At 36.5% G+C, this 22,899-nt stretch overlaps 1 pseudogene; it reads right to left on the minus strand.

The window, feature by feature from the left end:
* Positions 1 to 10,956: 10,956 nt before the first annotated feature.
* LOC102913684 (vomeronasal type-2 receptor 116-like) overlaps positions 10,957 to 22,899 on the minus strand; it is a 53,766-nt pseudogene continuing 41,823 nt past the window's right edge.

The raw sequence follows: 22,899 nt of genomic DNA on the forward strand, positions 1-22,899 counted from the left end.
ATGTTTCTGAAGCTTGATTTCAATTTCATACATTTAACTTTCATACATTAATTAAGAACAAGTTGTGTTCTCTGTAGATGCCTCCAAGGTGATTGACTTAGCAAGAATGAGCCACCTTAAATGTCAAAACATAAAGGCATGCACAGTTTCTCAAGCACATATAAAGGGGACAGGTAGCTCTCTATCAGAATGCTTTCCTTCCTACAATCTCACGTAAGGCAACATATGACCAGCTTATAAGTCAGCCTTTCATGATCCCCAGGTTGTGTTGATAATTGGAAGTCTGTGGAACTTTTAAGAATTTGATCCTGACTGGTAACAGTATCTCATTGCATCAGAACATTGAAGGTTGTACCACCTATGGTCTTTGGCCTTCAGTCTCTACATCCTTGTCTTCTGTCATGTGAGGGTGGCTGATGTCTCTCTCTCTGTAACTCATCCATGGCAACATTGTACTTACTCTTCTGAGATACACAAGGTAAGATACTCCATTCTTCCTTTATCTTGTTTTGTATGTGTCTGGTAATTTTTCTCATTGAACAGACAAGTAATTAATACAAATCAATAACAATTGTTATATTATAGGTCAAATCTGTCTACAGCTAATGTATATTGTATTCCTTTAGAATAAATATATACCTAACTTATGAAGTTATATATAAAAACATATATTTAGTTTTGTACTTTTGATTCTGAAATAACTGTGGTTACTATGGAGATGTAATCCTGTAAAAAGTAATTCAAATAAAAATAACATCTATGATTAGACATAGGCATCTATACACACAAAGAGAAAGAGATAGAGATAGAAACAGAAATGAGACAGATTGAGAGAGCATTTGGTAAGGGTGAAACTTGCATGATTAGTGATACAAAGTACCAGTAGAGAACTCAAACTAGTTGCTAATGATGCCCCATACCTCAACACCATTATTTTGAAAAACAAGCCTCAATCACAAAAATCTTTAAGAGACTAAATATGCCAAAATTATATCCACTGATGTCTTATCAAAATTATTGCATTTATTTTTACTATCACAATAAATTTAAACATTGCTTTTTTTCATAAATTTTATGCAGAGACTGGAATTTCTTTCCAGTGAGATTATATATCCAAACATGTTTCCCATGGTGGGTTTTTAATAAATTTTAACAAAGAATATAAGCTTATTTTTTAATCCAATTCTTTTGGTTTTATGGTTCTGTTTTGTTTTACATAATTCTTTATTGACACTTTGGTAATTTCACATCCTGTACCCCAATCTTGATCACCTCCCAGTTTCCCCATATCAGCACCTCACCAGTGCAGCATATTGCCCCAAAAGAACCCCCAAAATATGTAAAAACAACACAAAAAAAAATTTAAAAAAATAATTCATTCCTCTGTCTTTCCAACACCCCTTCATTCATTTTAGTGGCATTGGAACCTGCGGTATATCATGTAATATACCCTTTCATCCAATCAGTCCAACACCACAAATATTCATGACAATGAGTCATTGGTTTGGTTCAAGGCCTATCATCTTTGGACCATCATAGAAACTCCTCTAGGATATCATGCTGTTGCCCCAAGTCATGAAGATCCTACAGGACCAGTCATTTTACACACTACAGCAGGTCCTAGATGGGGTGGAGATATTAGGGAGAGCTAACCCAAGGCCTAGCATGTGAGGTATGTGTGGTATCTGAACCAGTAGGTCCGGGCCACTGGAACTGCTCCCCTCAGGCAAAGGACAGAGCCAGCTCTCCTATGAATCATGGCAGAGCTCAGCCCAACTGTGACTTTCTTGTTGGTGCTGTAGTAGAAAAGGAGGAAGGTGACCACCACACTCAAGAACAACAGCAAGTAGAATGTCAGGAACTTGGCTGCATTGAATGTGGTTGACAGTTTCCTGGACTTGAAGGTTGTATGTTAGCTCCTAAGTGTCATGAAGCAAAGGTATCCCAGCTCCCAGTGGAAAGTAACAACTGAACCCTTTTTGCATACACTGATGATGTGGTCATAGTCAGAACATGAACATCTGTGTCAATAATGAGAGCAGAGGTGCTCAGCCAAATTCCACAGAGCACAAGTTGGATGATCATGTAGATGCCAAAAATGAAATTAAGGGCCCCTATTATCATGAGTCACCTCCACATAATCCCAGGACAAGTGATCTTGAAAGCCAGAACTACAGTAAGAGTTTTGGCCAAGACAGTAGAGAGCCACAGTGGGAACAGAACCCCAAATATGCTTTGATGTAGTTTTTCCAAGCCACTTCCTACCTCTTTAGAGTGTAATTCAATGCCCCTTCATTGATTCAGACTGTGATAATACAACACCTACAGTGAAAAATTGCAAATGGTCTACTGTTATTTATTGCTGATAGATACAGCCATTCTTCTTATTGGAACATAAATGGGGCAAGCTTATTCTGTTACTCTGTCTTTACTCACACTGCCCTTGCATTTAGCATTATCTTTTCTCTTTATGTAGTTACAAGTTATTGAACTATGTTGAATAAACATTATTTGACCCTAGTATCATTGTATAATGCAAGAGCTCAATTTTGAAAAGGTAATGTAAATTCAGAAAAAAAAAATTGTAAATATGGTTTCTGCTGGTTGCTCCTTATAGGACATCAAAAACACAGATACTGTCCATCAAACTCAACCTTTCTGACACCTTGGGAGAATCAAAAACAACTGACAATCAGGAAACTACAGAAACAAAGGTCCAAGTCTTCAATGATAGAAATGTTTCCAATGGGAATTACACTACACTGGCACATAGAGATCTCATTGTCTAGACAAAGAGTGTAGTCAAAGCAACAAACAAGCTTCCCATTTTCAGGTGATTTTTGAATCCTGGACCACAGCCCTGTACTTCAAGTAAGGAACCTGAGAATTACATATATATTAACAAATGCTCATATTATTATGGATTCAACAATATTGAACAGTCAAGGTACAAATGTTTATATCTAAAATACATATTACGTTTCCATGCTATGTATCAATAAGGTATGCCAGATAGTTGTATATGAGTTGAAAGACTGTCCCTAGGACAATGACTCTACTGAACAGTTGTGAAAATATTAAGAGATACAACCAATTTGGAGCAAATTAGCTCACTGAATCATGTATAGAATGTCATGCTGTGACTCAAGATAGCTGTTGCCTGTGTACTTTCTTTCTACTGAAGTGATCAGCATGCAATGCTTAAACTTACAGTAACCTTGACAAGATTTATGATCAACACAAAATCAAGTCTTTAGGCATTTCTGTGAGGTAGTTTCTATATTAGGGGAGTAGATGTAATAGCAGGTGGAATCACTTAACTGACTGTTGTCCCATATCAAATGAAAAAGAAACTGGCAGGGAAGAAGTATAGAGAAGGATACAGCAGTTAAGAGCATCTACTGCTCACACAGAGGACCTGAGTTTTTTTTTCTCATTAACCACATCTAATGACTCATAAAATACAACCTATAAGAATTCCAGAATTATCTTCTAAACTCTAAGTGCTTAAACTCATGAGAACACATCTCCACACAGACATCCACTTGACATTAAAAGATACAAACATAGTTGTAAGCAACATCATACTTCCTCCAAGCTTCATGGTTGTGGAAGCCTGTGACTCTCCTCTCTCTGGCTCCTGCATATTCATTCCATGATAACTGCATCTCAAAACATGAGAAAATAATTCCCACCTTCTCTAAGTTGAAATTGTAAAGATTTTTAAAGAACTAAAATCAAAGGTCAAGTGGTCATGCACTGGTATTTCCTAAGCTGTTGTTGAACTAATCGCCTTGTCAAGCATGTTGGCAGCAACAGAAATTTTTCTAAATATACACTGTATTTTTAACATGAAGTAAGTCATCATGAAGAAACATATTGGAAAATAATTAGTTACATTGACCTGCAATAAAAAATTTCAGATCCTTTAAAGTCTGTTCCTTTGTTTATTTGGAAGGTTCTGAATAAGCCACCAAAGGGCATTCCATTCAAAAACATTTTCATTTATGTGCAGTTCAGTGCTCTTAGATAAGAATGAACCTACTTCTATAAGTCTTATGGGTCATATTATCTTATGCTCAGACAAAATTACATGTTTACCCCATGAAGCACTTGGAGAAAATTTTCCATTTAGGTCTTTAGTCTAAGACTTTATTCAAAATCTGGAAGTGACACTACACAGAAAAATCGTTTCTTGAAAGACAAAAATAAAAGAGAATGAGAGATAGAGAATATCATAATTTGGATCAAATTCCAATCAAAACCCATTCTGTCACCAGCATGATTTTTAAACTGAATATATGTTTAAAGAGGGTAATGATAAATAATAATGCAAGTTCCAATGATATTCAGGACAAAGTGACATCTAAAAGATGCACAATTAAGCAAAGTTCCTAAATGTCTTTAAAATGAAACTAAACCCCAAATATGTATGATAATAAACAAAAGATTACATCAGAGAATAGAACTGTCTTTATATGTCTAGAACCACAGTCAGTGTGGAAATATAGCATTGATAAAATACCCTCAAATAATCTGTTTCTAGAATGTCAGTCAATGCAGACATATAGCATTGATAAAAAACAACCTCAAATAATCCATGAATGTTGACTAAGGCATATTTATGCTTCCTTGAAGAGCTATCTTCTCATATTTATTTAAGGATTAGAGTCAGATTTTAGTGTACAAAACTTGTGTGTTGGTGTCCAATAGGTAACTAAACTGAAAACAACTGTACTTCATGTTCACCAGCATGTTGATATGTGAGGGTTTAGTTCTCCTATATCTGCTTTGAGAAACATTTGGGAATCTGGGATTTCAAAATTCACTGAAGATATCACCATGAGGAATTTTTTTAAATATTTGTAATCAGACTAGATATTTACTTAAATACATCTACTTTCTGTAGATATGTTTAATCTACACCCAACTAATGACACCCAACTCCGAAGAGACACTGACACATGGTTCTGCATTGAATTTTGTGCAGAGAATTACAAAAATTCTCTCCAATGCAGTTTGGTAAAACATACTAATATGTAAAATAATGTTTTGAATGCTTTCATAATACAGCAGAATGTCACACAGCTAGAGTTAAAAGAGAGACAGAGAATTTAGCTGTCATGGGGAGACATTCCTTCCCTATATCTGGGAAGCTGAATCCGTACTTGATAGAGAGTCATCTCATGGAGACTGTGAGCCACAAAATGCACATACTGCATGACAGTGTGAAACTCTAATGGGATAAACATACCTGAGTGAATCAGGATATACAGGGGCATGTCATTGTGACTTCAAGACCCAGACTTTCTAGGTCAAAAAAGCATGTGATAAAAAAGCATGTGATTAAACTCTTTAGAGAATTGAGGTCATTATAAATGATAATCACATTTGATAGTGTTGCTTGCAACAGTAGGTGAATTTTCAAGATAGTGTTTACAGAGAAAAGCAGGGTGACTGTAGTCATATTTGCAAGAGCTATGCACACTTTTTTCCTGTCCATCTCTCTCCTCTCAATTTGGATAGAATCTAAAATGACCTCTTTGGTCAAGTGTGAAGACCATCATCACCATGAGGAGCAGATAGATGTAAGCATCAAGGAGACAATATCCAAGGACAGCTGCACCCATGGGGACTGTCTGACAGAAATGACAAAAATGGACATGGTCATTCAGAATAGTTCAAATGACCCAAATATAAGCTGAAAGAAAAATTAATTGGAAATATGATGAATAACATTGGCATCAGAACAATCTTATTCCTGCATGAAAAGTTGGGAAATACTATGGTCAATTACCTGCTTATCTTAGTTTAAAGTCCTCTTTCACTTCTAAATAGTATTACAATGAATTCCTGATGAAACTCAGAGTTTCAAAAATACCTGTGTTAACTCCAGGCTCTTTCTCTTCTCTGTACCAAGCAGAGTACATAAGGTTACATCAGAGCATGCCTGACTACTTCCCTTTGAAAGAAGAATGACTCAACCTCTCTCCCTTTCATATGTAGAAAATGGAAGTATCACCAGAGGAAATCTGGTTTCCTATTCCCTCACAACCTCCTGCTTCACCTATAGGAATATGTTGAGATTCAGCAGTCTCCCAATATATGCATATGTTGCTTCTTGAAAAACATTCCTTTGGCTGGTTTTGACATAGTAGAAATAAAATCCAAGGGATGTGTTGATTAAAATATTAGGATTCTAATTGTATCCTTAGTGGATAATATGAAAAACAAAGAAAACAGGTAGTTTCTTGTCCTCAACCACCAGAGAGGAATTGTAATTATTGATGAAGAGGACTCATGTGCAACATTTCTATGAATTTAATACACTGGATTTTCTACCTTGAATATCCTGTTTCTATGATATATATATATATATATATATATATATATATATATATATATCCTATATATATATTATCCTAGGTCTCACGAAAACTAAAATTATCATGATATGTAATGCAGATTAAGTAAAATCTTGAAGGTAGACCATGCATTCATAACAGTCCCAAGAGAGCTAACTTTAGTTGTCTAGGCCTTTGTAACTATACTCACATGGACAGGCTGCAGGTTAAGATGATGGCAGAATAAGACAATATTTTAAAATGTTCTGTCAACTAGGAAGCCAAACAAGATGCAAACACAAACAGGTCAAAGTAATGTGCACCAAGGTTACAGAATTCTGTACAGTAAGCTGTGTAAGCAGGCTCATAATGCCTGTGAGCTGGCCTTGAGAGTATGCTGCATCTAGGCTATCTTTTGCTGGGGAAAGTCATATACATGATGTGGAGCTGAAAAAGAAGAGAGGTAGTGTGTTTACTAGGGCAGATCAGAAAGTATGGGGTGTGGAAGTGAGGATCAGCTCATCCCAATACTACTCTTAGATGTTGGAAGTGTATCTGAAATTCAGGGTGTTTGTAACATGATACTGCTGTCCTGTCTCTAATTTAGTCTTTTGTAATACCCAGATTTTAGTGGTATGAAATTCCTACTTCTCTTATGATTACTTTCTCATAACTGAGTTGCTTTAAGAAGTTCCAATTTCTTCAATAATCACTGCAGAGACAGATCTGTTTAGGAAATTAATGGGAAAATTACCTTTCTCTAATTGTGTGTTGCTGGAGAGCTTCTCTCCAGCTTCCACCAAGCCCCACAGTCCCACAATCCACATATAAAATAATCACTCAGACGCTTATATTACTTATAAACTGTATGGCCGTGGCAGGCTTCTTGCTAACTGTTCTTATATCTTAAATTAACCCATTTCTATAAATCTATACCTTGCCACATGGCTGGTGGCTTACCGGCGTCTTTACATGCTGCTTGTCCTGGCAGTGGATGCAGTGTCTCTCCCTCTCCTTCTTCCTATTTCCCCAATTCTCCTCTCTCTTTGTCCTGCCTATACTTCCTGCCTGGTCACTGGCCATCAGTGTTTTATTTATATAGAGTGATATCCACAGCATTGTGTATCAACGGATGTAAAAAAAAACCACCAGGGCAAGCCCCATGCTGAAGAACAGATGGTAACACAAAATTATGTAAAAGGTAGTTTACCTTTATTTTCTGGTCCTTTGTTGTCTGTCCTATTCTGGATTGTTTTTTATTTTATTTCATTTATTTATTTATTTATTTTATTTTATATGGCTGTTTTCCAATGAGAGGGGATGCAGATTAAGGTGAGAGGGAGGTAGGAAGGAGCAGGAAGGAGCTGAGGGTGGGAAAACCATGATCAGAAAGTACAGGATAAAAACAAAATCTATTTTCAATAAAAAATGAAGTCAAAATCAGTAATATCTTAAAATATTTTTGTCTCCTAATTCTGTTTCTGCATTATTTGCCAAGCTGACCTTACTGATTTTCAATTATGTTTTTTATGACATTTTTAAAAAACTTTTTTTTGTTGAAAATAATTTTTTCTTATAGTGTATATCATGATTTCGGTTTTCCATCCCTCTTCACCTTCCAGCTCCACACATCTCCCCTCTGTTCTAGAGCAACCCCATTTCTTTCTATCATTAGAAAACCAAAAAGCATCCAAAGGATAGTAATAAAATATAATATAGCGTAATTTATATAACATAATAATATAGTCAATATAAAACAAAAATTAACACATCATAATGGAAAAAATTAACAACCAGAAGGAAATTTGTCCAAGAAAAAGCACAAGAAACACAGACACAGGGACCCATTTGTTCACATGCTCTAGAATCTCATAAAACACCTAACTGGGATCCATAATATGTACACAAAGGGTAAATAGTTAATATATAACTGTATGGTAAAAAAGGGAGTTAAAATATATATATGTAATATAAAATAAAATATAAGATAGAATGTAAAAAGGGAAAAAGGAAAAGTCATGAAAGTATACTATGATACAAGGAACATTTAAACATTCTATTGAGTTTGTTTTCTGTTGCCCATCTAATGCTGGAATCGCATCTTACTCTAAAAAGCTGTTTATTTGCCTTGTGAGACTCCCTAGGAGAAACTCAGATTTTCCTTTGCAAAGAGATAGCTACTGTGTAAGAGCATGAGGCCACATGTGTGTACGTCTCCTTTCAATTCTAAAACTCCATGTGATGCAATCTATACTGTGTAGGCCCTGGGCATGCTGTCTCACTCTCTGAGACTTCATATCTATATCTATACTGTTGATTTAGAGGGCCTTGTTTTCATGGTGTCCTCTACCCCTTATGTCTATGACACTCTTTCTACCTCATCTGCCACAAGGTTCTCTTAGGCCTAAGGGGAAGGAATTGATAATTTTTGAGCTGAGTTTCCCATATTCTCTCATTCTCTGTATAACATCTGCCTGTGGGTGTCATCTGTACTTGTTTCCATCACCTGCAGGAGGAAACTGAGCAAGACACTGACATATGCCAGAACATCATTAGTAATCATTTTATTGATATACACCTTTATTAGAACAGTTGTCATTTGTTTTACAATAGATATTTGACTTGTTTGGTCCAAGGTGCTTGTTCACCAAAGCAGTGTGGGGTATGTTTTCTACCTCTTGATGGGGGCCTAAAGTCAAATCAAGGGTGGTAATTACTCCCCCAAGCTTTGTGCCACCATTGCACTAGCATATCTTGCAAATGCACACCTGTGTCTGCTTGTGTGTGCGGTATGTCTGCTTTTGTATGTGATTTTTCATGCATTATCTTGATTCGTTTTGTTTTCCATTGGCTTGTTTGTTTTATTTTCCTGTTTGTTCTCTAAAAAATACAGAGAAAAAAGTCAGGGAATTGGCTGGGTGGATAACTAGGAAGGATCAGGGAGTAAATGAAGGAGGAAAAACCATGATCACAATATGTTTTATGAAATAAATGTATTTCAAAATGGAATAATGTAGAGTCCTTGAACACTCTGTGCAGCTTGGTCTTTGTGTAGGATTGCTAACAGTGGGGGCAGGGGCTGTTTCTGACTCTTTTGTCTGCTTTTGGGACCCTATTCCTCCCACTTGGTTGCTTTATCCAGCCTTAATATGATAGGAGTGGTCTAGTCTTATTGCAACTTGATATGCCATGTTTGGTTGATATCTTGCTTTTTTCTGAAGATAAATGGAGGGGGAATGGATCTGGTGGAGAGGTGAGGTTAGGGGGAGGCAACTAGGAAGAGGGGAATGAGGGGAAACTATCTTTGGGATGTAAAATATTAGGGAAGTATAGATAGATAGGCAAATAGATAGATGTTAGATAGATGATGATGATAGACAGAGAGATAGAGCAATTAGATAGATAGATGATAGATAAATAGATAGGTGATAGATAGATGATAGACAGATGATAGACAGACAGACAGATAGATAGATAGATAGATAGATAGATAGATAGATAGATAGATAGATAGATAGATGATAGATAGATAGATAGACAGATAGATGATAGATAGATAGATAGATAGATAGATAGATAGATAGATAGATAGATAGATAGATGATAGATAGATAGATAGATAGATAGATAGATAGATAGATAGATAGATAGATAGATAGATAGTCACACAAATGAACCAATTCTCAAAGACAGATTCAAGCTTGTTTTTACTTTAACTGTACAGCTTCAAATAATTTATCCCCGGCTTTATTCTTGCAAGTTTATACCTTGAGTACTACTAATAAGGGTTAGAGATGAAAATGTGCCAGGAGACAAACAACACAGAAAGACTTACATATTTATGCAAATTATAGTACACTAGAAAAGGGAAGATCAAAAAGTGTTGTTCTCAGAGAGAGAATTAGAGAGCTTTTATGAAATGTTGATGAATTCCTGAGAAAAAGGTATTCATAAGTGTTCAGGATTCACACAATACACAGTTTCAATTGAAATGATATGCAAAATTTTATCTAAAGTGAAGAATTGCAAACAGGGCAGTACAAAAACTACTATTTGGATATCAGTGGTCAGGGAGAGATCTGAGTACAGGTTCTGATGATCTGGACACAGATGGGCAATTGATATTCTTCACAGATTTAAAAGAAACTTCCTGTAATTATCCGTTGTCTAGAGAATTCAGTTTTCTGATATCCAACTTTTGATTATAATATAAAGATTTACATTGATCTTCATTCTACTGTAGCATGTGGGTCATTAAGCAATCAGTTGGCAAAATATTTCACTCATGTCAAAACTGAGCTTTTCTTCAAAGGACACATTTGTTACTTTACAGGCAAAGTTATGAAATGTTGAAGAGATAAAGAATAATATACAACTCACTTCTTTTCTCTTTAGTACTAATAGACAAGTAAAATGAACATTATAAAACTCAAATTTCTAATGTAGAGGAATATATAAATCATATTTAAAGAAGAGAGCTTAAATCTTGTTTTCATCAATAAATGAAACCAATAAACAAAAAATATGAACAGAAACATTCACTACATCTGACTGTTGGGATGATGCTAAACTGTCTTAAAGACTTACATATAATTAAAAAAAAACATGTGGATTAAGCTGTAGGTGGGAAAATTCTCTTAGAATGTGCCTTGTTCTTGATGCAATGCAGTGAGTTCCTATCTGGTCTTAACAAAATAATGTAGCATTTGGGGGCAAAGATGCAAACCAGAAGGCCTTCACTGGAAGCCAAGATAGCAAAGATTTCCATGGCCACCATGACCTTCCCCTTGGTACTATGATAGACAGGAAGGAATGTGACCCATACACTAAAGAACACCAGCATGCTAAATGTCAAGAACTTGGCTTCATTGAATGTGTCAGGTAGATTCATGGAAAGGTAGGTCATAGTGTAGCTGCCAAGTGCCAAGAGGCAGAGGTATCCCAGGACACAGTGGAAGGCAACAATTGAGCCCTTGTTGCAAACAATGATGATGTACCCATGTTCAGAGTGAGCATCTGAGTCCACAAATGGAGGAGAGGTGCTCAGCCAAACTCCACAGAGTACAAGCTGGAGGAGGGTGCAGATGGGAATGATGAAGTTAGGGGCCCTTGATATCATCAGCCACCTCATCATTCTCCCTGGAATGGTGACCTTGAAAGCCAGAACCACAGTAAGAGTTTTGGCCAAGACAGTGGAGAGAGCCACTGTAAACAAAACTGCAAATGTGATATGCTGAAAGACACAGGTGGCTGTGTTGGGATGGTCAATGAAGAACAATGGACAGAAGAAGCAGAAGATCAGAGTGATGATCAGGATGTAAGTGAGAGCCCAATTGTTGGCCTTGACAATGGGAGTGTGGTGGTGCTTCACAAAGACAGCAAGAACACCAGCTGTGAGGAGAGAGTAGCCTAGGCCCATGCAAGTGAGTACCATTCCCAAGGAGTCTTCATAGGACAGAAATGTCACAGCTTTCTGGAGGCAGTGGTTCTGCTGTGTGTTGAAATAGTGACTTTCAGGACACTTCACACTTCCAAATCTAGTCAGGAATAAATGTTATCTCGAGTTTGTGCTCTGGCTTCCCTTTTATCCCAAGCCCCTTCCCAGCACCAGTTGTCTGGCATGTTACCTACATCTCTTCCCTTCATTGTTTCAGATTCAATAAATTAGTCTTCCACAGTGAAATTTCCTAAATTGTCTGAAATCAATAATTCCAAACTGATCCTGCCTATTGTCTTTATTGGGACTTGATGTGAACAATTCTATTCTCTACATCTTCATACTTAATATGTTTATATTTAAGTGGCAATCTTCTCCTATATATATATTATCATAAATTATTAACCTAACTTGCATAGACCTAACTCATTCATTAGACTCCACCCTTGTGAAACACGTCAAGTGTGAGTTTGTTATATGAGTTCAGTACAGGAAAATGTACTTTCAAATTTCTCTGTGGTAATGTTCTCAGTCATTGGCCCAAAATTTATCTATTTTTATGCAGTTAATTGGATTCTCCAGTTTCTTAATTTGCTGAAGGTTCATGCAGAAATGAGAATCATTAGATTCCTCATAGCCTGAAAACTTCCCTCTGTGAAACTGTTTAGTGTTTAGTCATTTGCATGGAGAAAAGGTTTATTTAACAGATAGGTGTAAAAGGTTTTTTTTTGGTTGTTTTTTTTTTGTTTTTTTTTTTTTTTAGTTTTAGTTTTTTACACAGGGATCTCGTGTAGCACAAATGTTCTGGAACTCACTCTGTAGAATAAGCTGGCCTCAAATTCATTCATACATATGTCTGCCTATGGTGACATTTTATTTGTATTCAAATGTTATTTGTATGCTAATAAATAAAGTTGCCCAGGGGTCAGAGCTATTAGCAAGCCATAGGAAAACAGGGCAGTGGTGGCATACACTTGTAATCCCAGCACTTGGTAGGCAGAGCTAGGTAAGTCTCTGTGTGTTCAGGGATACAGCCAGTATTGGATACACATGCCTTTAATCTCAATACCAATCAATAGAAAACCTGGAGGTCTACACAGACAGGCCGTGACGAGGCGGTCATGTGGTTGGGTTTACAACCAATGAGAAGGCAGAACAGAAACACTATAAAAAGACAGACACACAGGAAGTAGCTCTGGTTCGGAGAGGTAGGACCACCGCAGGAGGAAGGGTAAGGTTTTAGCACTTAGCTCTGACCTCTTGGCTTTCTTTTTTGCATTGGTTCTGTGTTTCTTATTTAATAAGACGGTTGGTTACATCTACATATTCCTCTGCCTCTAGAATGCTTGGATTAGGGCATGTGCCCCCATTGCCTTGTAATATAAGACATTTGCACTAGTCTTAGTTTGTGATGGTGTGATATTTTTGAATATTTCCCAATGATAACTTGTGAGTTATATCTAATATATATATATATATATACATATCAATGTATTTATTCCATGTATTTGGTTAATATATTTAATATTCTTCAAACTGACTTTTTCAAATTGGTATTTGTTGAACTCTTACCAACAATTTATTGAATTCATGATTTTGCTAGTGCCAAGATTATCTTTTTTAAGTCAAGAATTTATTACAGGCACCAAAAGCTGATTACACATACATATTCATATGCATGATCTCCCAAAATAAGAACAAGGCACTTCTTGCTTAGTGACTTCATACTCTCATAGAGTAGATTTGTTAATAATTTTATAGGAAGTAAGAAATAAAGAGAGATAGATTGCAATGGTTCATCTTGATGGAATTTAGAATTTCGGAGGAGACAAATGTCTGGGTGAGTTTGTGAGGGCATTTCAGTTGGGGTTTCATTATGGCAGACGGTATTAAACCTACTGAGAGTATGGGCACCCATTCACTTCCTAGAGCCCCAGATTACATAAAAAGAAACAAAGCTAATGGAGCACAATTTGTCCATCTCTCTTCCAGCTTCCTGATTACAGTACCAACATGGCCAGAAGATCCTGCTCCTGATGCCATGAGATCTGTACTCTTAAACTAAGAAGCAGTTTGTCATTTAGTCAAAGCATCAAGAAAAGTAACTAACTGATGAACAAATATGCATATATATTATTCTTCCACAAATCAGAGGAGTTGTGTACATTTTACATAGCACACATGCAGCTGTTGTTGAAAAAGACATATTAGAGCTATTTCAATGTAAACATGAGCAAATGCTTCTTGCATTAGTTGTATATAAAGATATCATAAGTGAATATTATATATTTAGTTACCATTTTCTGTAAAAGTAATTGATACCCCTATATAAACAGAATGTGCAGTTATTGAGAAAATATTGCCATATTTATGCATCCAAATCTTCATAAGCTACTAGAACAGAGCACTAAGCTAAAACAATACTTTTATATCCTGAAAAGATTAAGTCATATGCTACATAATATTTGACCATTTTCAAATTGATTTCTTAAGAAGGTGAAAACATTAAGATACTGGTATTGAAAAATGACACACCTGGCATATAGTTTTATATTTATTACTTTTATATCCTCTAATGATAGTGCTGGACTTCACTGTAGTGTTAGTAAAGTTAGCACTCTTGGACTTCACTGATAGGTCTGACTGCACATTCACTAACAGGTAAATATCTCAAGATATCATCTATACATGCTAGTACTGTGTCTACATGTGACTACTCACAGCATCTGAGTTCTCTAGCAAGTTCCTTGCAAGAATGGTTTGAGGGTGCTCTGTCTATGACCCCACTGAAGACCAGGCTTGATTCATGTGATCTGGCTGGCTGGCGGGTGTCCCCTTCCTCCCTCACCATTCCATGTACATCCTTCCTGAAGGTGCACACTTGTTCAAAGAGGAGGACCTTCCCTGACTGGAGCAGGACAAATCCTCAGTCATATGTATACAAGTAGCTGCACTCCCCTGCTAGAACCTCCACACAAGCTCTCAAGGGTATCTTTCATTGTGTCACTTCACACAATCTGCTCTCTCAAGGAACTCCTCTTCAGTTTACTGGCTATTGGTTTCTAACAGAGCATAAATTCATCACAGCCATAATTCCATGTCTTATTTAGTAAAGAGTACAGGGCAGCCAGGCGGTGGTGGTGCATGCCTTTAATCCCAGCACTCGGGAGGCAGAGGCAGGTGGATCTCTGTGAGTTCGAGGCCAGCCTGGACTACCAAGTGAGTCCCAGGAAAGGCACAAAGCTACACAGAGAAACCCTGTCTTGAAAAACCAAAAAAAAGAGCATAGGGCATATAAAACATGCTAAATATTTCATAGCAATTTAAATATGTAATTTTGTGATATGAAGAGTAAGATTCTCTGTTTTGAGCCGTTTAACAGCTTTTAGTTTCTTCTTTCTCAAACTATTTTGAATTATCTTCTTGAACTGCAACCCTTTACGGTTTGAGGGGGAGGTTTTAGGTTTCCTCCAATGTATAAATGTAACATGTTCATGAACTTACCATGCCGCCAATGTACACAAAGCATCTATCTGCACAATTAGTCTTGACGGTCTGTATAGCCATTCTTAATATACATGTTTTTAATGAGTCACCTTAGAAGACACCCCATTTGCTCAGCCTTAATGTAGAGAGGAGGGGAGTGGACCTGCCTCAACTGAATCTACCAGGCTGAGCTGAATCCCCAGGAGAGACCTTGCCTTGGAGGAGGTGGGAATAGGGGGTGGGTTGGGGGAGAAGGCTGGGGAGTGGGAAGAGGGATGACAGGAGAATCCTTGGCTGACTTGTAAATTAAATTAATTATAAAATAAAATAATAATTTTAAAAAACACCCTAAAATTAGAAAATTTGTATTTTTATGAAGAAATCTTTAAATCTCTACATGTATGGGAAAAGGAATATTGATTCAATATTGAATATTGATAATATTCAATTAATAAACAAAGACTCTCATTAGACAGAAATAATAATGACAGGATGTGGTAGTATTTTCTGTATGCTCTAAGAAATAAGCTTTCCTGATTTCAGAGGGCAAAGCCAGCCAATGGTTAGCCATAGCTGCTGGTCAGTGGTGGCACACACCTTTAATCCCAGCACTTGGAATCACATGCCCTTGCTCCCAGTAATTGGGAGGCATATGCCTTTAATCCCATCACCACAGATATTGAGACTGGAAGTGATATTGGTGGGCAGAGAAAGGAATATGAGGCAAGAGGAGACAGGAGCTCAGTTCCTTTCAAGCTCAGGAGTTAGCAAGGTAAGAGCTAGAGGCTGAGGCTTGCTGTTTTGTCTCTGATCTTTCATCATTTACCCTGATATCTGGCTCCAGTTTTTATTAAGATCAATTAGGTTTTGTACAACATAGGAAATCCTCTCTGCTTTTCTAGCCATGTTCATGATTTTGTCTATGTGTGCTCTTCAAATTCACTGTTTCAATTACTGCATGCCTATTTCCTGTACCTTTGATGTATTTCTACACAGATTCCTCTATTGTGACCAGATCTGCCATGAAAAACAGAATCTTTCACTTCAGTTTTCAGTTGCTGTAGGAACAGAAGAGTGCATCTCTACATGGGTTAATCTCAACACTAACACTAATGGAAGTAATGATGTCATTTCAACTATTTGTCACAAGACAGTATTCTATAATTTACCTTCTATGTACAATAATGCTTCCATTAATACATTATACAAAATAGAGTCATTTGTATAAGTTACTAAATGAGCACTATAATTGATTTAAGTTTAGGTTAATCAAATAAAAGAAGTGATACAAATCTAGATTCCATTCCATAATACAAAAACAACCATTGGTTTAAAAAATTGTGCTCAATGGAAGATTCTCATGGTATGTTTGTAACAATCTTCACTATGTAGTTGTTGACCACAACATATACATATGTATATGTTGTGGTCAACAACTACTTTAGGAATTTAATACCCATGCTGTAGACTTCTCTCACCACTCTAGATGTTATGTAGCATTATGCTTTCTGTACACATATGGAGATGGAAGTAAACAAGGAAGGAAAGATATTCATTAAGGGAATGTTGAAAGTTATTTATGCAAGATATTAAAAGGATGGAATATGGATAAAAGATTGTTTGGTACAAGGCACCTGTTGCTCTTAAGAAGGGTCCATATTCTGTCACTAGCATATACATGGTGGTTCAGTGCCATCTTTGATTTCATATACAGGTGATATGATGCCCTCTTCTATCTTCCATGTGTCCCAAGCAATCATATGGTTCACATACATACATGCATGCATGCAAAGCATTCAGAGACAAAACAACATGAACAATTCTTACTTAAAACATTTATAAATATAACCAGATGTAAACCAAATAAATTCTGAACATCTTTGATAAATCCAGAGCTGTGACTAGAATAATGAAAGTAAGGATGATAAAGACACAACCATTAAAAGTGTGCACACTATGAACTAAATAAATGCTTTCAAAAACATGGAAAGTTGATAATTAATACCGGAGTAAACTGAAGCCAACAGAGTAGGACAACAAAGTGGTTTTGTACAAAGACCAATGCCTAGAGAGAACAAACAGCATTGATCCGTTATGAATTTCAATGGCCCAGACTGCAAATTAAAATGATACAATGAACTGAAACATTTTTTTCTTTTAAAGGACATAATAGGGATTATTACCACTGATCTTTCATGAACTTTTCCACCTCCTTAGACATTGACAAACATTGTGGCGAGGTGGAAATGCCCGTTACACTGACCGTTACTGTCTCATTGGAAATCTCATTGTCTGGACAAGGAGTACAGTCATGGCAACAGGTCGCCTTGCCCTCCTGGGGGGGATTTTCTGAATCCAGGAACACAGCTCTCACTGCACACAGAGCGAAGAAGCTGAGAATGAAATACATGAGAGAAAATACTCAGGAGAAGAAAGGTTGAAGATAATAAATAGATTATTTTTCAATATTGAACAATGAGATGGCAAGTTTTTATATTTATAATGGTAAATTGTTGTGTTGATGCTTCTAGTTTAATATGGTATGTCTTACAAAGTTCAATGTATTAAAACAATGATCCAATGATAACAAATCTTTGAAGATTTCTTGGAGTGTAAGAGGTAAGGCAAAAAAAATAGACTTGAAGTTACATCACTGAATATATGTCTGGAAGGACAACGAGAATGCCAGAAAGTGTCCCTGCTGTGTGCTTTCTAATAGCTGGAGGGAGCAAAAATTTTATAATAGTGATATTTAATACCTCTTTTGTTTCAAACTTGAAAGGACTTCAAATTACAGTGAAAACAAGTTTTGGGGACATGGTGTGAGAGATCTATATATCTATATTGGGGTATTTGAAAAAGGAAGATATCCTCTAAAAGTAGGTAGCACCATATCATTGACTCTTTTTTTAGCCAGAAAAAAAGGAGAAGGAATGTAAAGAGTAGTTTTCACCTTTATCTACTTCCTGACTGAAGAAGCAATGTGAATAACTTTCTCAGGCTCCTGCAGCCAAGGCTGTCTAAATGTTGATGAACTGTACCTACCACATGACACCCTGTTATGTCTATGATCTTAAGTTGCTTCTGTTTGATATATGATTTTGATTGTTTGATCAAATGTTTCCTTTAGCAGGAGCAAGACATTTAATTAACCTACAGCTTTGTGCCCTCCATGCTCCAATGCTTTTTCCATGGCTGGGAACCCAAAGGGCAAGTGACTATCCACTGATATTTCCAGTTCTTAGAGTCAAATTAATCCTCTTTTCACTATAGATTTAGCACAAGGATGAAACTTAATAAATAGACAATTGTTGCTCAAATTTCTAAAGAACATATAATAAAAAACAGAGCCAGAAATACTGAAAAATCATAGAGACAAAGGAACAAGACACCTCCACGTCTTACCTCACCAACTCTATAAATCCTCTGACTATTGCTTGTGCCACGTCAGCTGAAAGAGTCTAAGACAAAAGGCTTCCTCAGTGAAAGACAGCCTGACTGTTGGTTTCCACATCCCCAGCTGAAAGACTCTCATGGAAAGCTTTATTTTCTGTCTCCTCACACCTTATGTACCCTCTCCACCCAGCCATGTTAGTACCCAGATTAAAGGCATGCGCTTCCAATGTACTGGGGTTAAAGGTGTGTACCACCACTGCCTGCCTGTTTCACTCCTAGACTGAATCAATCTCATATAGTACATAGTGACTTTGAACTTACAGAGATCCAGATGGAACTCTGCCTCCCATGTACTAGGTTTAAAGATGGTCTCTATGTTTGATATAGTGGCTGATTTGTCCTCTAATCCTCAGGCAAGCTTTTTTTGATATACAATATATCACTACAGACAATCAATTTATCACTTGAAATATTATCCATGGGAGAAATGTATGGAAAAATAAACAATCATATTGCCCAGGATAAGTCAACAAAAAATTCATCGTATCGACAGTTGTTTTGTGTATATTAAATAGTCTCTCATAAAGAACCAGAAAACATTACATTAGGAAACAAATGTTTATTTACAAGTAATGCAATGCAATGATATAAGATTCAACACATCTTACTAAATCCTACAGCCCACTGTATCATATGATCAGACAAAAACAGTTGTTGACCTGGTGGAGCTTTTGGAGAAAATGTTCCAACTTTCATCATTTCTCTGAGATCATTTGAAAAATTCCAGTAGTTGAGAATGTCATACTCTGCATCTAAATTTCTTTGTGAATCCAAAACCACATTGTGTCCAGCACCATTTTTGAAATGGGTTTTATTGAGAAAAGGGAGAAGCCAAAAGAGATGTAGAATCTTATGATGAATTTAGTCCCATAAATACTCAACAAAACCCAAAGAACCAAAGTCTCACACTGACTTTAATCTCTTATCTGAAATGCAAGTTACAAGCTATTAATGACTTTAATGATGAAAGTCCCCAAAATAACACACTCATAATGTTTCTACACCTCAAGTGAGTGTCAAAAGAAAGCATGACAAAACAAACACACACACACACACACACACACACACACACACACAGAAAATCAAGGATATCCCAAGAATGCTAATTGAGGCAAATATCCAAAATTTGCAGTTGGTAGCTATAGACAATTATTTAAGGAAAATGATCAATTTTCAGTTTTTAAATTTTGATGTTGAATTCCAATGTGTAATAAAATGGTCAGTTAGCTAACATAGTCATTGCTTCAACATTTAAGCCTTATAGCTCTGATAGCATTTGACAGCTTAGGATCTACTTCACCTATTTCTGTACTGAAATGTATTTAGACAGAATTGGGTATCAAATTGAGCCTATTATTATGAGATTCTGAGAACATTTGTAATACAAAGTGGATACTAACATACATATATTTCATCCTTTGTATTGCCAATGACACAATTTATCTGCAATGTAATGATTTTTAGACAAGTAATTGCAAACAGCTTGGCATGTGATCTTTGGTAAAATCTGCCATGAAGTAAAATAGTATATTGGGTATTTTTGTAAATACACAGTATGTCACATCGCTATTGGTAAAATACATAGGAAGAGACATTACCTCCAAGGAGCGGGCCTTATCCTCCCCATTTACATGAGGTTGAATTTGCACTTGTTTGACACTCATTTCATGAAGACTGTGAGCCACAGCATATACAGAATTATAGATATTGTAACCTTCTTCAGTCGTGTCCATGTTTCACAGATTTGAAGGGAATAATTCCAATGAAGCATTGGACAGACAGTTACCTGATATTTTACAATCAGGTACAGACAAAGAACAATTGAAGAATATATTCCAAATAAGAGCAAGATAATGGTCTTCTGGGTAATTAGAAGGAGTATATTTGTGCATAAACTTTCTAAAATCAGAAATCTCATCATGGTGGTTTGCAAAAAGGAGAGTCCCATGAAATGAATCAAAAAGAAAAGGTTCTCTGATGGTACCAACATCCAATTGTGAATTTATGACCCAGACTTTCCATGCTATTAACAAATGCACTTGACATAGGATTATGAAAAGTAAGGATTTGTTGTCATCATAAATGATAACCACGTTTGTCAATGATATCAGGAGCAGCTCAATAGTTCCTTTGAATGAATAGTCCAAGTAACTCAAGTTTTCAGGCATCATTTTCATGAAAGCTACACACACTCTATTTCTGTGCATCTCTCCTCTCCAGTCTGATAGAATCTGAATTCCTTTATGGTTATCTATAAGGACCAATCTGACCCAGGTCCAGCTGAAATAAATCATCAAAGAGACAATGCCAAGTGACAGAGATGAGTCATTTGAAGCTGTCTGGTAGAGAGAAGAAAACTGGCTTCTGTCACTCAGGATAGCATCAAATGGCCCAAAACTAAGCTGAAGGGAATTTAAAATCAGAAACAAGAATGAAAACATTGATATAGAACACAATCTTAGACCTGAGGTAGCACTTGGGATTCGTTGGCTCTAACTGATGTTCATGGTATTTTAAAATTCTATCTCATTTCTGAAGACTTTTATTGAGAATCCTGACAAGACACAGAGTTTTCTAAACACCCACTGTAGGCTCCAACCTTACTCTTACTATTCTCTATCACAAGCAAAGTATATGAGGCTACTAAACAATGCCTGACTTCTTTTTGATAGACAAGTGATAGGTCTCTCTCCTTTACATAAGAAAACATTTGAAATGTCAGCATTTTAGTACAGTTTACCTGCTCCCTCACACCCACGTCCCTCACCTGTGGATATTTGTAGAGATTCAGCAGTTTCCCCATACGTGCAGATGCTGCCCATGATGTTCCTGTAAGTAGAACAAAAGCTTTGTTCTCCCTTCTACATGTGTAATTGGGAATGTTGGTTCTCATTCCTGTGAGCCAAAGAAAAGCGTCCCTGAGAAAATCCCATTCATATCTATCAACATAATAGAGATCAAATCCTAGAGATGTGTTGGGTAAAAGATGAGGGTTCCTGTTGATCTCTTCAATAGCAAATATGAAGGCCAAACAACACTGGTAATTCTTCAACTTGAACCTAGAGAAATATTCTGTCAGAATTGCTGAACAAGACTCACACCATACTGCCTACCAGTTTGATGCAATGGTAATTTTGTAATTTTTATGTCATATTTCTACCAACAAATAATTTTATATCATTTCAGGAATGGTTATAATTTAAATGTCCAGCATATATAGCAAGTAATGGTTTCATCACCTAAAAGTCTTGGGTGGATCTACAAGTCCTTAGGGAAAAAGCTGAGTTGAACTGATAGCACTGGTTATATCTTCTAATAAGGAGATCTACATAGCAGACCCACTAGTATTTTGACACTGTAGAGAAATAATCAGCCAATTAAATATTCTATTTGTAGAACCAATTCTGGTTCTCCTTCATGTTCCCTACTCCTACAGTTAAAAATTACCTTTAAGTGATTATTACTCCTAGACCAGAAGACACTTCTCCTATTACATATAGCCCTTTCTTGACTCAGGTAGCTGATTGGAGCAGATGAAGACACCCAGAGTCAAACATTAGACAATCTCAAGGAACCCAGGAGAAGAGGAATTGTAGAAGCCAGCGGGATTGAGGACAGCAGGGAAACATAACACACAGAATCAAACAAGCAGGGCTTATATGGCTTTTAGAGATAGAAGGAGCAACCATGCGCCTACATGGGTTTGTGCTAGGCCTTCCATAAACATGCTATGGTTGTTATCTTGTAACAGTTGAGGGATGAGTTTCTGCCACTTTTGCCGCTACTGAGATATTATTGTTTCTCCTTCTGGGCTGCCTCACCCAGTCTTGATATGAGGCTTAAAATCTAAACCTACTGAATTTTGTAATGCCATGTTATCAACTTAGAGACCTGATCTTTTCTGAAGGGAAACAGAAGGTCAGTAGATCTTGGGAAGAGGGGAAGTGGGGTGCCTTGGAGGAGTGGAGCTAGAGGAAGCTGTTGTTGTGATATATTGTATTACAGAAGAATAAAATTATTTTTAAGGAGATGATTATTTTATTTTATATCTGTGATTTTAAATCTGATATATGTATGTAGGAATGCATATATAGAAATCAATCATGTTAATGATTTTAAGGATATTTCTAACTACTACAGACTAATTAAAAACAAAAAAATGAACAAATGAGTTTG

Source organism: Peromyscus maniculatus, chromosome 23 (genome assembly GCF_049852395.1).
Source record: "Peromyscus maniculatus bairdii isolate BWxNUB_F1_BW_parent chromosome 23, HU_Pman_BW_mat_3.1, whole genome shotgun sequence".
NCBI classification, from domain to species: domain Eukaryota; kingdom Metazoa; phylum Chordata; class Mammalia; order Rodentia; family Cricetidae; genus Peromyscus; species Peromyscus maniculatus.